This window comes from Microtus pennsylvanicus, chromosome 13 (genome assembly GCF_037038515.1).
Source record: "Microtus pennsylvanicus isolate mMicPen1 chromosome 13, mMicPen1.hap1, whole genome shotgun sequence".
Classification (NCBI taxonomy): domain Eukaryota; kingdom Metazoa; phylum Chordata; class Mammalia; order Rodentia; family Cricetidae; genus Microtus; species Microtus pennsylvanicus.
In genome coordinates, this window is record NC_134591.1 from 63,919,881 (window position 1) to 63,931,434 (window position 11,554).

Consider the following 11,554-nt stretch of genomic DNA (forward strand, 5'->3'; position numbering starts at 1 on the left):
CTTGCTCTGTAGACCAGGCTGGCCTCGAACTCACAGAGATCAGCCTGCCTCTGCCTCCCAAATGCTGGGATTAAAGGCATGCACCACCACTGCCCAGCCCCACACTTGGAAGGCAAAGGCAGGTGGTGGATCTCTAAGTTTGAGGCCAGCCTGGTCTACAGAGTGAGTTCCAGGACAGCCAGGGCTACACAGTGAAACCCTGTCTCAGAAAAACAAAAACAAGGGGCTGGAGAGATGATCAGCGGTTAAGAGCACTGGCTGCTCTTCCAGAGGATCTGGGTTCAGTTCCCAGCACCCACATAACAGCTCACAACTGTCTGTAGCTCCAGTTCCAGGGAATCTGATACTTTCACACCAATGCACATAAAATAAAGTTAAATAAATTACTGAAAAAAAAAAACAAAGAAACTCCTACAAGTTGATCATCAAGGCACCCAGCTCCAAAGGTGGCTAGTTCACCCCAAAAACTATGCAGAAACTATGGTAAAATATACTATAGCATACTATGGTATACCAACAGAAGGGCCCAGAAGAGGGAAGAATGAGATGTTAGTGTGTGGAATAAAAACAGCAGAGTTGATGCCTGCTATGCTTCAGATGTGTTAGGAACCTTGTCCCCAGGTTGCTGGTACCGGGAAACGGAACCTTTAAGAGCTAGGACCTAATAGAGGGGACTCAGGGAACTTGAAGGAACTGTCAAGTTTATGAGAGGGACGCTATTATGAAGGCCTGAGCCTGACCTTTTCCCCCTCCCTACCAGGGTCCTCATGAGAAGCCTTCAGCAAAGCTGGAAAACTTACTGGTCCACAGCACATACAAAAATCTCTGTCTAATCACTAGTTAGCCACTGAGCAAACAAGCGCAGACTACAGTGGGTACACAGAACAAAGAACACACACACTTTACATTTACAGGTTTAGCCCAGGAGAGTCACCAAACAAAGAAAAAGAAACCCACAGGGCGAGCAGTCTCTTTTCAGGGCTGCCACACCACACTGTTTATTTGGTGTCTCTTTCTCCATTTTTTTTTTTTTTTTTTTTTTTTTTTGGTTTTTCGAGACAGGGTTTCTCTGTGGCTTTGGAGCCTGTCTGGAACTAGCTCTGTAGACCAGGCTGGTCTCGAACTCACAGAGATCCGCCTGCCTCTGCCTCCCGAGTGCTGGGATTAAAGGCGTGCGCCACCATCGCCCGGCTCTTTCTCCATTTTTTAAACCCCCCTTTCTTTTATTTTCCACACATACACTATATACATAAAACCAAAAAATGGGGATTTTAAAAATTGAGAAAGAAACAAGTAAATAAGAAAGCTTGGCTTGTAATCAGGTGGGAGAAAAGCAGCTGAGAAAACTGAACTGGGCCAGGTTCTCTAATCCCAGCTGCCAACAGGCAGAGGCAATCTGAACTCTGGGAGTTCGAGGCCAGCCTAGTCTACAAAGCTAGTTCTATGACAGACAAGGATACACAAAGAAACCCTGTCTCAAAAAACCAAGGAAATAAAAGCTGAATCAAGAAATTCTAACTGTAAAACTTAAAAGATTTGAATATGCTATCAAAAAATACTTGTAAATCTAAAGAATTAAAGAAGGGCTACGGGGAGCTCAACAGAAAACTCATTTCACAGGATTTGGTCTCTAACATCACAAAAAAGCAAAAAGAGCCGGGTGGTAGTGGCACACGCTTTTAATCCCAGCACTCGGAAGGCAGAGGCAGGTGAATCTCTGTGAGTTTGAGTCCAGCTAGTTCCAGGACAGGTTCCAAAGCTACAGAGAAACCCTGTCTCAAAAAACCAAAAAACAAAACAAAACAAACAAAAAGCTAAACGAAATTATGTCTAATTAATTATTTTCTTTTTCTTTTCTTTTTGCTTGTTTTTCAATAACATGGTCTTATTCTGTAGCCCAGATTGACCTACAATTTTGTGCCTCAGTGTGGCTTCAAACTCACAGCAATCCTCCTGCAATTAGCCTCCTGGTGCAGGGATCACAGGTGTGAGCCACCACACCAGTGCAGTAGTCTCTAAGGGACTGATAGTCCGCGTGCACGTTTGCTATGCACAGTTGTCAAGCTATCTAGAAAGGCTGTCTGAATCACAACATCAACACCCGAATGTGACACACAACTGAACATTTTTATACTCAGTCCATTCTTGAGCTCAGAACTACTCCCTCTACCTAGAGTAACCTTAGAGCTGGGGAGACAGATCTGTCTAAACAATGCTGTCTGAGTCTCATCACCAGCAAAGACAGGTTTACTTACATTTAAAAAAAAAAAAAAAGGTCCTGGTACAAGCTAGAACAGGAGACCCCCCCCCCTCCATCCCAAAACCAACATGCACAGCCGAGGAAGGAAATCCAAGATTGGTTTCTAGCCTCCACATGTGGTCATGCACTCATCGTGTGAACACACACACCTTAAATGGAGGTGGAGGAGGAAGCAGAGAACTTTTAGCTACAAGTCCACCTGAATTCCTGATTGCCCTAAAACCACACCTTCCGTAATGCCTTCCTGCACTGTTTACCAAAACAGAATCTTTGCTTTGTTTTTTGAGACAGGGTTTCTCTGTGCAGCTCTGGCTGTCCTGGAACTTACTCTATAGACCATGCTGGCCTCTAACTCAGAGATCCGCCTGCCTTTGCCTCCCCAGCACTGGGATTAAACGAATGAGTCACCCAAATGCTGAGCCCAAAACAGCATCTTAAACCAGACATATTGGTGCTGGCTTTTAATCCCAGGACTCAGGAGGATCATTGAAATTTCAAGGCCAGGCCTGCTCTACACGGTGACTTCCAGGCTCACAAGGGCTACAAGGTAAGACCCTAGTCTCAAAGAAAACAATCATTTAGTCCCTATCTAAATTTTATTTTCATTTAAAAATTTTGTGCATGTGCACCACATCTGAGTTTGGGGCCCTTAGAGGCCAGAAGAGGGCATTTGATTCCCTAGATCTACAGATGGTTGTGAGCCACCATGTGGATGATAGGAACCAAACCTAGATCCTGTGCAAAAACACACACAGTGCTCCTAACTGCTAGGCTATCTCTACAACTCCAATGTATTTATTCATGTCTATCTGTCTGTTTCTCTCTCTCTCTCTCTCTCTCTCTCTCTCTCTCTCTCTCTCTCTCTCCCCTCTCTCTCTCTCTCCTCCCTGCTTCCCCATCATAGCATGCATATGGAGGTCAGCATACAAAAGTTGATTCTCTTCTTCTACTATCTGGGTTCCAGTGATTAAACTCAGGTTTAATCTGAATTGGTACCTTTACTGCCTGAGCCATTTCATCCCCCAATCCCTATCTATTCTTTAAATGTATCTCTATTTAGCACCATTGAAAAAATGAAAATAAAATTTATGCGCTGGCAATGCTGAAGTATGCATGGGCAGCCCGTATATGGTGGTTCTGTTGAACTTGTCCATATTGGGTTTCATGGTCTGTTGATGAGGACGACTGACCAGGTCTCTTCCTCAAAAGGGCACCAGATAGCATTATAGATGGTCGTGAGCCACCATGTGGTTGCTGAAAATTGAACTCAGGATCTTTGGAAGAGCAAGCAGGGCTCTTAACCACTGAGCCATCTCTCCAGCCCATTTAGCACCATTACACTGTTATAATTTTGTAATACCTTAGGTTTTTGGAGACTGGCCTATATACCATTACATCACTATGCTCATAAAACATGGAGCCTCAGCCTGGCGGTGGTGGTGCACACCTTTAATCCCATCACTTGGGAGGCAGAGGGAGGCAGATCTCTATGAGTTCGAGGCCAGCCTGGTCTACAAGAGCTAGTTCCAGGACAGGCTCCAAAGCTACAGAGAAACCCTGTCTCAATAAATAAATAAATAAATAAGCCTCTACCATACAACAGAAAACAAAAGTATCTGCTGGGACTAGAAAGCAGTGGTAAGAGCATTGGCTACTCTTCCAAAGGACTCAGGTTTGATTCCCAGCACCCCATCAGGTGGCTCACAGTTGCCTCTCAATCCAGATCCAGGGGATCCAGTGCCTTTTCCACAGCTCTTGTTTGCACATGATGCATATGCGTATACACTCAAGTACACACACATAAAATTAAAAAATAAATGTTAAAAAAGAGAAGAAATACCAAGAACTGTGTGCTAAGCAATTCACATGAAGATTAAGACTTTATCTTGTGCTGGAGATGTAGCCCAGAGGTAGTCATAACTGTCATAATTAACTGTAAAAATATAAAAACCAGGGGACTGAAAAGTTAGCTCAGCAATTAAGAGCACTGGTAGCTCTTCCAGAGGACACAGGTACAATTTCCAGCATCTACATGGCAACTCAAAACTGGAACTTCAGTTCCAGAGGATCTGATCCTCACACAGACATACATGGAAACAAAACACCAATATACATAAAATAAAAATAAATTATAAAAGAATATAAAAACAAACTTTCTTTAATGGAGAATACTTTGGGGGAAAAAAAGGTAGTTTCTATTAAGATACAAAGTGGTGGCGCACGCCTTTAATCACAGCACTCGGGAAGCAAGCAGGTAGATCTCTATGAGTTCGAGACCAGCCTGGTCTACAGGATGACTTCCAGCTTGCTCTACAGCATGAGTTCCAGGATGGCCAGGAATACACAGAGAAACCCTATCTCAAAGCAAACACAAACAAAAGATACAAGGGAAGGAGTGGGAATACAGAATTTGCCCATCATATATAGGCCCTAACATGGCAACAGGGCAACCTCCTCCATCTCCCCCAAAAAAAGACCTCCAAGTTTTACAAAGGGACAGATTCTTGGCTCAGTGTCCACTCACTCCCTTTTCCTTTTCTAGCAGCAGCAGCAGCATCCGCAGCTTACAACAAAAGACACTCAGGTCACTTGCCTGGAAACACTCTATTAGGTAAAGCAAGATGCCATTATCCCTATGTTCAAGATGAAAAACTAAGGCCCAAGGATGAGACATAACCCAGCCATGTGACACAGGCCTAATCTCAGTACTTCTGAAACTGAGGCAGGAGGATCATTTCAGGTTCATAGTGAGCTTCAGACCAGTGTGAGCTGTCATATACAGTAAGACCCTGTCTCTAACAAAACAAGTTCATTTTAAAAATAAAAGACATTATCTGAGCTGGCTGTATAATTATTGAAACTTTTATTTACTGTGTAGTCACTGTCTGTCTTTTTTTGTTTATTTGTTTTCCGAGACAGGGTTTCTCTGTGTAGCTTTGGAGCCTGTCCTGGCACTCCCTCTGTAGACCAGGCTGGCCTCAAACTCACAGAGATCCGCCTGCCTCTGCATGTGGGCATGCATGGAGGCAGAATGTTATATACATAATAAATAAATAAATCTTTAAGAAAAAAAAAGCATTTCCCTAAGTCTTAATGCTCTAAAAAAAAAAAAAACACATGCATTTGAGTTCTGTCTTCAATGTTAGGCTCAGGAGCCAAAGCAGCCTTACCCATCTTCTTTTACAAACTTTTTTTTTGTTTTTTGTTTTTTTATTTTTTTATTTTTTTTTTTTTTTTTTTTTTTTTTTGCTTTTTCGAGACAGGGTTTCTCTGTGGCTTTGGAGCCTGTCCTGGAACTAGCTCTATAGACCAGGCTGGTCTCGAACTCACAGACATCCACCTGCCTCTGCCTCCCGAGTGCTGGGATTAAAGGCGTGCGCCACCATCGCCCGGCTGTTTTTTGTTTTTTTAAACAGGGTTTCTCTGTAGCTTTGGAGCCTGTCCTGGAACTAGCTCTTGTAGACCAGGCTAGCCTCGAACTCACAAAGATCCGCCTACCTCTGCTGGGATTAAAGGCATGCTCCACCACTACTTAGCTCAGACAGACTTTTTTTTTTCTTCCCTGAAATATGGTCTTAATGGGCAGCTCTGGTTGACCTGAAACTTGTTATGAAGACCAGACTAGCTCCACGCATAATCACCTTTAAATAAAAGATTAAAACCACAACTTAGTAATTCATCACCCTTGTGTCCCCAAGGCCCCATAAAATTGCCATTCTGCCTACAGACAGGATAAGCAAGCTGGAGTGAAGCAGCAATCTTCCGAACAGCTGACGGAAAAGACATCATGGTACTGGAAAGTTCAGTTCCTGAGGAATTTGTTTGGGCTGGAAAATAATTCTGTAATTTTGCTCTAATATTCAGATCTCAGCAAACGAAAGCAGTTTGTGGAAATATGACTAGCAGCTATATTAAATCTGAGGTAACAGAAAGCGCTAGGCTTGCTATTTATATTTGGTTCAGCTTTCCTTCCAGGGCTAAGTGTCTGGCTTTGAGCTAGTCACTTTACATTTTAGGCAAGGCTGCATCAGCTGCAAAGTGAGAACCAATACCTCACAGAACCGTGGTGAGGATATACAATGTACGTTAAAGGAACTTATACAATGTATACAAGTCCTCAAAAATTAACATGGACAGCACTATCATGTTTGAGGAAACAAGCCAGAAAGTAGCAAGCCTGCTATAAATTCAGAATTTCAGAGCTAGGTGTGCTGGTACAACCATAATCTTAGCACTTGGAAAGACAAAGGCAGGATAGGAGAGTTCAAGGCCAGACTAGGCTAATAGGAAACCCATTCTCAAATAAATAAATTTCTATGACCAATAACTGAAGAATAGCTGGGGCTAGAGGTGTAAGCACCACAGCAGAGCGGGTATTGGATTCCAGTCCTAACACAACAAAAAAGAAAAAAAAATGTGAACTAGCAAAATGGTTCAGATGGTAAAGGCTCTTCCTGCGCAAGCCTGGTCATTGGCGTGAATAGGAGAAAACCAACTCCACCGAGTCGGTCTCTAATGTCATACCTACACTGTCTCCACTGCACTCTCTCCCACACTCATTTAAGAAAACATTTCTTTCCCCTTGAGATAAGGTTCTGGCTGGTCTTGAACCCATGATCTTCCCTAGCCACAGAAGTATTGGGGTTACGGGGATGTGCCACCACAACTTTCTAGGAAAGATACAACCGGTGTCAAGGTATGAGCCTGTATTAAGGACCTTCTATCTCTATACAACATTAACACAATCCAAGCATCTCAAAGTCATTTCCATTACAAAATGCCAGGCAGAATAATGAAGACTTTATTTGCCCACATGGCTAGGGTGGGGATTTAGCCTCAAACACCTTTCCTGATTCATGTAAAGAAGTCCCAGTTGCCCTCCCTCAGGAATTTGAAATACTAACCAGTTTTCAAAGGGGTTTCTACCTTGGCCTCTGTGATAGTTCGCGATAGGGTCTTTGACGAGACTCTAACCAAATTGGATCAGATCCACGAATCCAGCGGTGGTCAGAAAGAATACATTTTATCACTCTTCCCCTAAACAGCTTCCATTCTTTTCACCTGGTAAAAACAAACCAAACTTGCTTTCTAGAATATACTGAGTTTTCTACAAAGCAAGTTCTTCAATGAGCGGACTTTTTCTTTGGAGTTTTTCTGGGGAATCGAGGAGCTGCGTGGGCGAATGAAAGTGCTAAAGACTATTTGCAGGAAATGAATGATGTCCTAGAAATCTCTCCGCTCCGACTTTCAGGTTTCTAAAGCAACGATTCGCTTGAGTTGTTTGCCAGCCCCATACACACACACACACACACACACACACACACACACACACACACACACACACACACACACACACACACACACACACACACACACACATCGCAGTAAATTCCACTCTTCCTCAGTTTCCGGGGCTGGGGCTTCAAGTCTCACTAAGACACCATCCTCTGGGGGCGAAAAGCGCCTTGAGTTTTGATCCCTAACTGCCGGAGGCTGACACTTAGAAACTGGACAATAACCTCAAGGTTCCCACAGAAACTACACCAGGCTCCAAAGCCTCGGTCCGTTCTGCTCCGCCGGGATGCAGAGGGCTGAGGGAGGTCACTTTTGAAAGATGGACTTTGACCCGATCCAGTTACAGTAACCGGATCCCCAGGGAGCGGTCCCCGGCAGGACGTGCAGGCTCCCCCGGAGACCGAGACTCCAAGCACAGTCAGTCACAAAGGGGGAAAAAGCGGCGCAGACAAAAGGGCCCCGCGGAGCTGGGGGGCGGAGAACGCGAGTCTGCGCCGGCCCGGCCACAGGCGGGGAAACAGCAGCGGGACCGTTGTGGGAGGGCCGAGGGAGGAGGCTACGGCCCGCCACGCCCTGGCTGCACGGACCGCCGCCCGCGCCGTTACCCCCCACCCCGGCCCGGCCCGCGACCCTCCGCTCAGCCGAGACTGCGGCTGCGGTGCGCGCGAGTCGCTCACTTTCCCGAGTTTGGAGAACTCACCCAGGTCGCCGCTGCCTCCGCGGGCTCCACAGCACTTTCTCCCGGAAATCCTACCTGGTCTCTGGCCGCCTGGCTAGAGCTGGAGCCTTCGGCCCCCAGGGAGGGGGGGCGGAGGGAGCAGGCTGGACAGTGAGGATAGGAAGTGCCTCCGCGGAGGCTCACGGGACTTGTAGTCGCCAGCCGTGGCCAGCTGAGTGGCGATCGGGACAAAATGGCGGGAACTGCCGGCCCTCCGCCCCGCGGGGCCTGGCCCCCCACTCTGCCGGTCTGGGCATGCGCCGCCCGCGGCCGGTGCGCTGCACATAAATGGGTTTGGGCAGCTTGCCTAGTTCTGAGCAAAGCGAAGGTCTCTGGCTTGGGAGGACACGTTCAGTAACAGACGCCCGGCGATGCCCAAGAAAGGAGCTGATGGATGTGTGGTGTTCTACAGTCTGTGTCTCAAACTATCGAGAGACAATTTGAAGGGTCAAAAAGTTACAGTTTACCCTCAATGTTGTGCGAAAATAAGGAACCCAGCCCATTATGCACAGACATGCAACCTCCACACTCCCCACTGTCTGTATTATCCGCACTATCACCTAGTGGAAGCCACCATCTGTCTCTGAGCTGCACTCATTCCAGACCCCAGGGCTATCACCCTCCAGACACCCTCCTTGCTGCGGCTGGAGGATCTTTCTAAATGCCAAACCCATGGGTCACACCCATATAAGACCTAAATGTAACTTTTTGTTTTGTTTTTTGAGACTGGATTTCTCTGTGTAGACCTGGCTGTCCTGGAACTCACTCTGTAGAACACAGAGATTCACCCGCCTCTGCCTTAATGCTGCAGTTAAACACATGCGCCACCACCGTCCAGCCAAAAATGTAAACGTTTTTAAATTACCATACACAGGAGAAAAATCTATGCCTTTCAAATACATAATCCATAACATCAAAAAATCGCAATAAATTACAACCCAGTTGTGGTGGCACACACCTGTATTCCTAATTGCTCTGGAGATTGGAAGTATTATGAGTTCAAGATCAATTTAGTTTACAGAGTTCCAAGGTAGTCAGAGCTACATAGTAAGACCCTGTCTCAAAAAAAAAAAAAACAAAAAAAAAAATACAGGTCAGCCAGATGCTGTCTGGTAATAATAATAATAACAATAATAATAAATGATAATAAGATAATAATAATTGCATGTTGTGGAGTATTTCAAGATGTGTTACGTTTGCTTATGTTGTGAAATGTTTATTTAATGATGCAAAGAAGTGATGTATTCTTGAATGTTGCATTTGTTTATCTCTGTAAAGCTGTGTTGCTTTTGCTCTAAAACACCTGATTGTGCCAGTCGGTGGTGGTGCACATCTTTAATCCCAGCACTCAGGAGGCAGAGGCAGGTGAATCTCTGTGAGTTTGAGCCTAATCCTAACATGGTCTAAAGAGGGAGTTTCAGGACAGGCTCCAAACAAGGCTACACAGAGAAACCCTGTTGCTAAAAACCAAAAAACCACAACAACAACAACAAAAAACCCCACCTGATTGGTCTAATAAAGAACTGAACGGCCAATAGCTAGGCAGAAGAGATAAATAGGCAGGATTGCCAGGCAGAGAGAATAAATTGGAGAAGAAATCTAGGTTGAAGAAGAGAGAGGCGATAGAGAAGGAGGACACCAAAGGCCAGCCACCCAGCTACACAGCAAGCCATGGAGTAGAAGAAAAATATATAGAATAGAGAAAGATAAAATTCCAGAGGCAAGGGGCTGGAGAGATGGCTCAGAGGTTAAGAGCATTGCCTGCTCTTCCTAAAGGTCCTGAGTTCAATTCCCAGCAACCACATGGTGGCTCACAACCATCTGTAACTGTAACGGGGTCTGGTGCCCTCTTCTGGCCTGCAGGCATACACACAGACAGAATATTGTATACATAATAAATAAATAAATATTTAAAAAAAAAAATTCCAGAGGCAAAAGGTAGATGGGATAATTTAAGAAAAGCTGACTAGAAACAAGCCAAGCTAAGACCTGGCATTCATAAGAATAATAAGACTCAGTGTGTTTATTTGGGAGCTGGGTGGCAGCCCCACCCCCACCCCCACCCCCCCTCGCAAAGAGCTAAGAGTTTATCCTAGTAGGTTACCTCACTTACCTCTATTTAACACCTTTCTCTTGTTATTCACGCACTTTATCTCCCCTGGTACCTTTTGTAACTCATTTCACAGGAGATCTGATGCCCTCTTCTGGCCTCTGTGGGTACTGCATGCACATAGTATATATATATATATATATATATATATATATATACATACACACACACACACAAACACACTCAGGCAAAACACCCATACACATAATTTTTAAAAAGTTATTTTAAAAAGTACTTACCTCGGGGGCTGGAGAGATGGCTCAGTGGTTAAGAGCACTGGCTTCTCTTCTAGAGGTCCTGAGTACAATTCCCAGCAACCACATGATAGCTCACACCTATCTGTAATGAGATCTGGTGCCCTCTTCTGGCCTGCAGACAAACATGCAGGCACAACATTGTATTCATAATAAATAAATTATAAAAAATAAAAAAAGTACTTCCCTCTTGGGCAGATGAGATGGCTTGCTGTGGAATATAATCCTTTTGAACACTATGAAGATTTTTTTTTTTGGTTTTTCGAGACAGGGTTTCTCTGTGTCTTTGGAGCCTGTCCTGGAACTAGCTCTTGTAGACCAGGCTGGTCTCGAACTCACAGAGATCCGCCTGCCTCTGCCTCCCGACTGCTGGGATTATGGCATGCGCCACCATCGCCCAGCCCATTGTGAAGATTTGTCACTTGAATTGGTTTAATAAAAGGCTGAATGGCCAATAACTAGGAAGGATTTTCAGGGCAGACAGGACACTGGGAAGAAAGGTGGTGATAGGGGTGAAAGAGCAGCCAGACAGAGAGGAAGGATAACATGTAGAAAATGACGTAACACAGCCAAGAATTGTGTAGCATGTAAATTAATAAATATAGTCCAATTTAAAATCTAAGAACTAGTTAGAACAAACCTAAGCCATCGGTAGAGCATTTGTAATTAATAATAAGTCTCTGTGTGATTATTTGGGAGAAAGCTGGTGGGACAGAAAACCCCACCTACAGTGGCTAACCTGGAAGAGCACCTTACCACCAAGCCTTATGACTTGAGTTGGATACCTGGAATCCGCATGGTAGAAGGAGAGAACCGAGCCCTCTGACCTTCATATCCCCTCTGGAGCACACATGAGCCCCCCCTCCTATAAATAAATAAATAAATGTGTTCATTGTTTTTTACTCTTTTGGGGGGCG

At 44.8% G+C, this 11,554-nt stretch overlaps 1 protein-coding gene across 5 annotated transcripts in view; it reads right to left on the reverse strand.

The window, feature by feature from the left end:
• Phactr4 (phosphatase and actin regulator 4) overlaps positions 1 to 8,532 on the reverse strand; it is a 75,057-nt gene extending 66,525 nt beyond the window's left edge. The window contains exons 1-2 of one of the 5 annotated variants that reach the window (XM_075946512.1): positions 8,256 to 8,457; positions 7,187 to 7,321 (exon numbers count right to left, since the gene is read on the reverse strand). The gene's annotated coding sequence lies outside the window, so the exon portion shown is untranslated. Of the gene's footprint in view, positions 1 to 7,164; positions 7,322 to 8,255 lie in introns of all 5 variants that reach the window. The other 4 variants (XM_075946511.1, XM_075946516.1, XM_075946510.1 and 1 more) reach the window with 4 other exon arrangements.
• Positions 8,533 to 11,554: the final 3,022 nt, after the last annotated feature.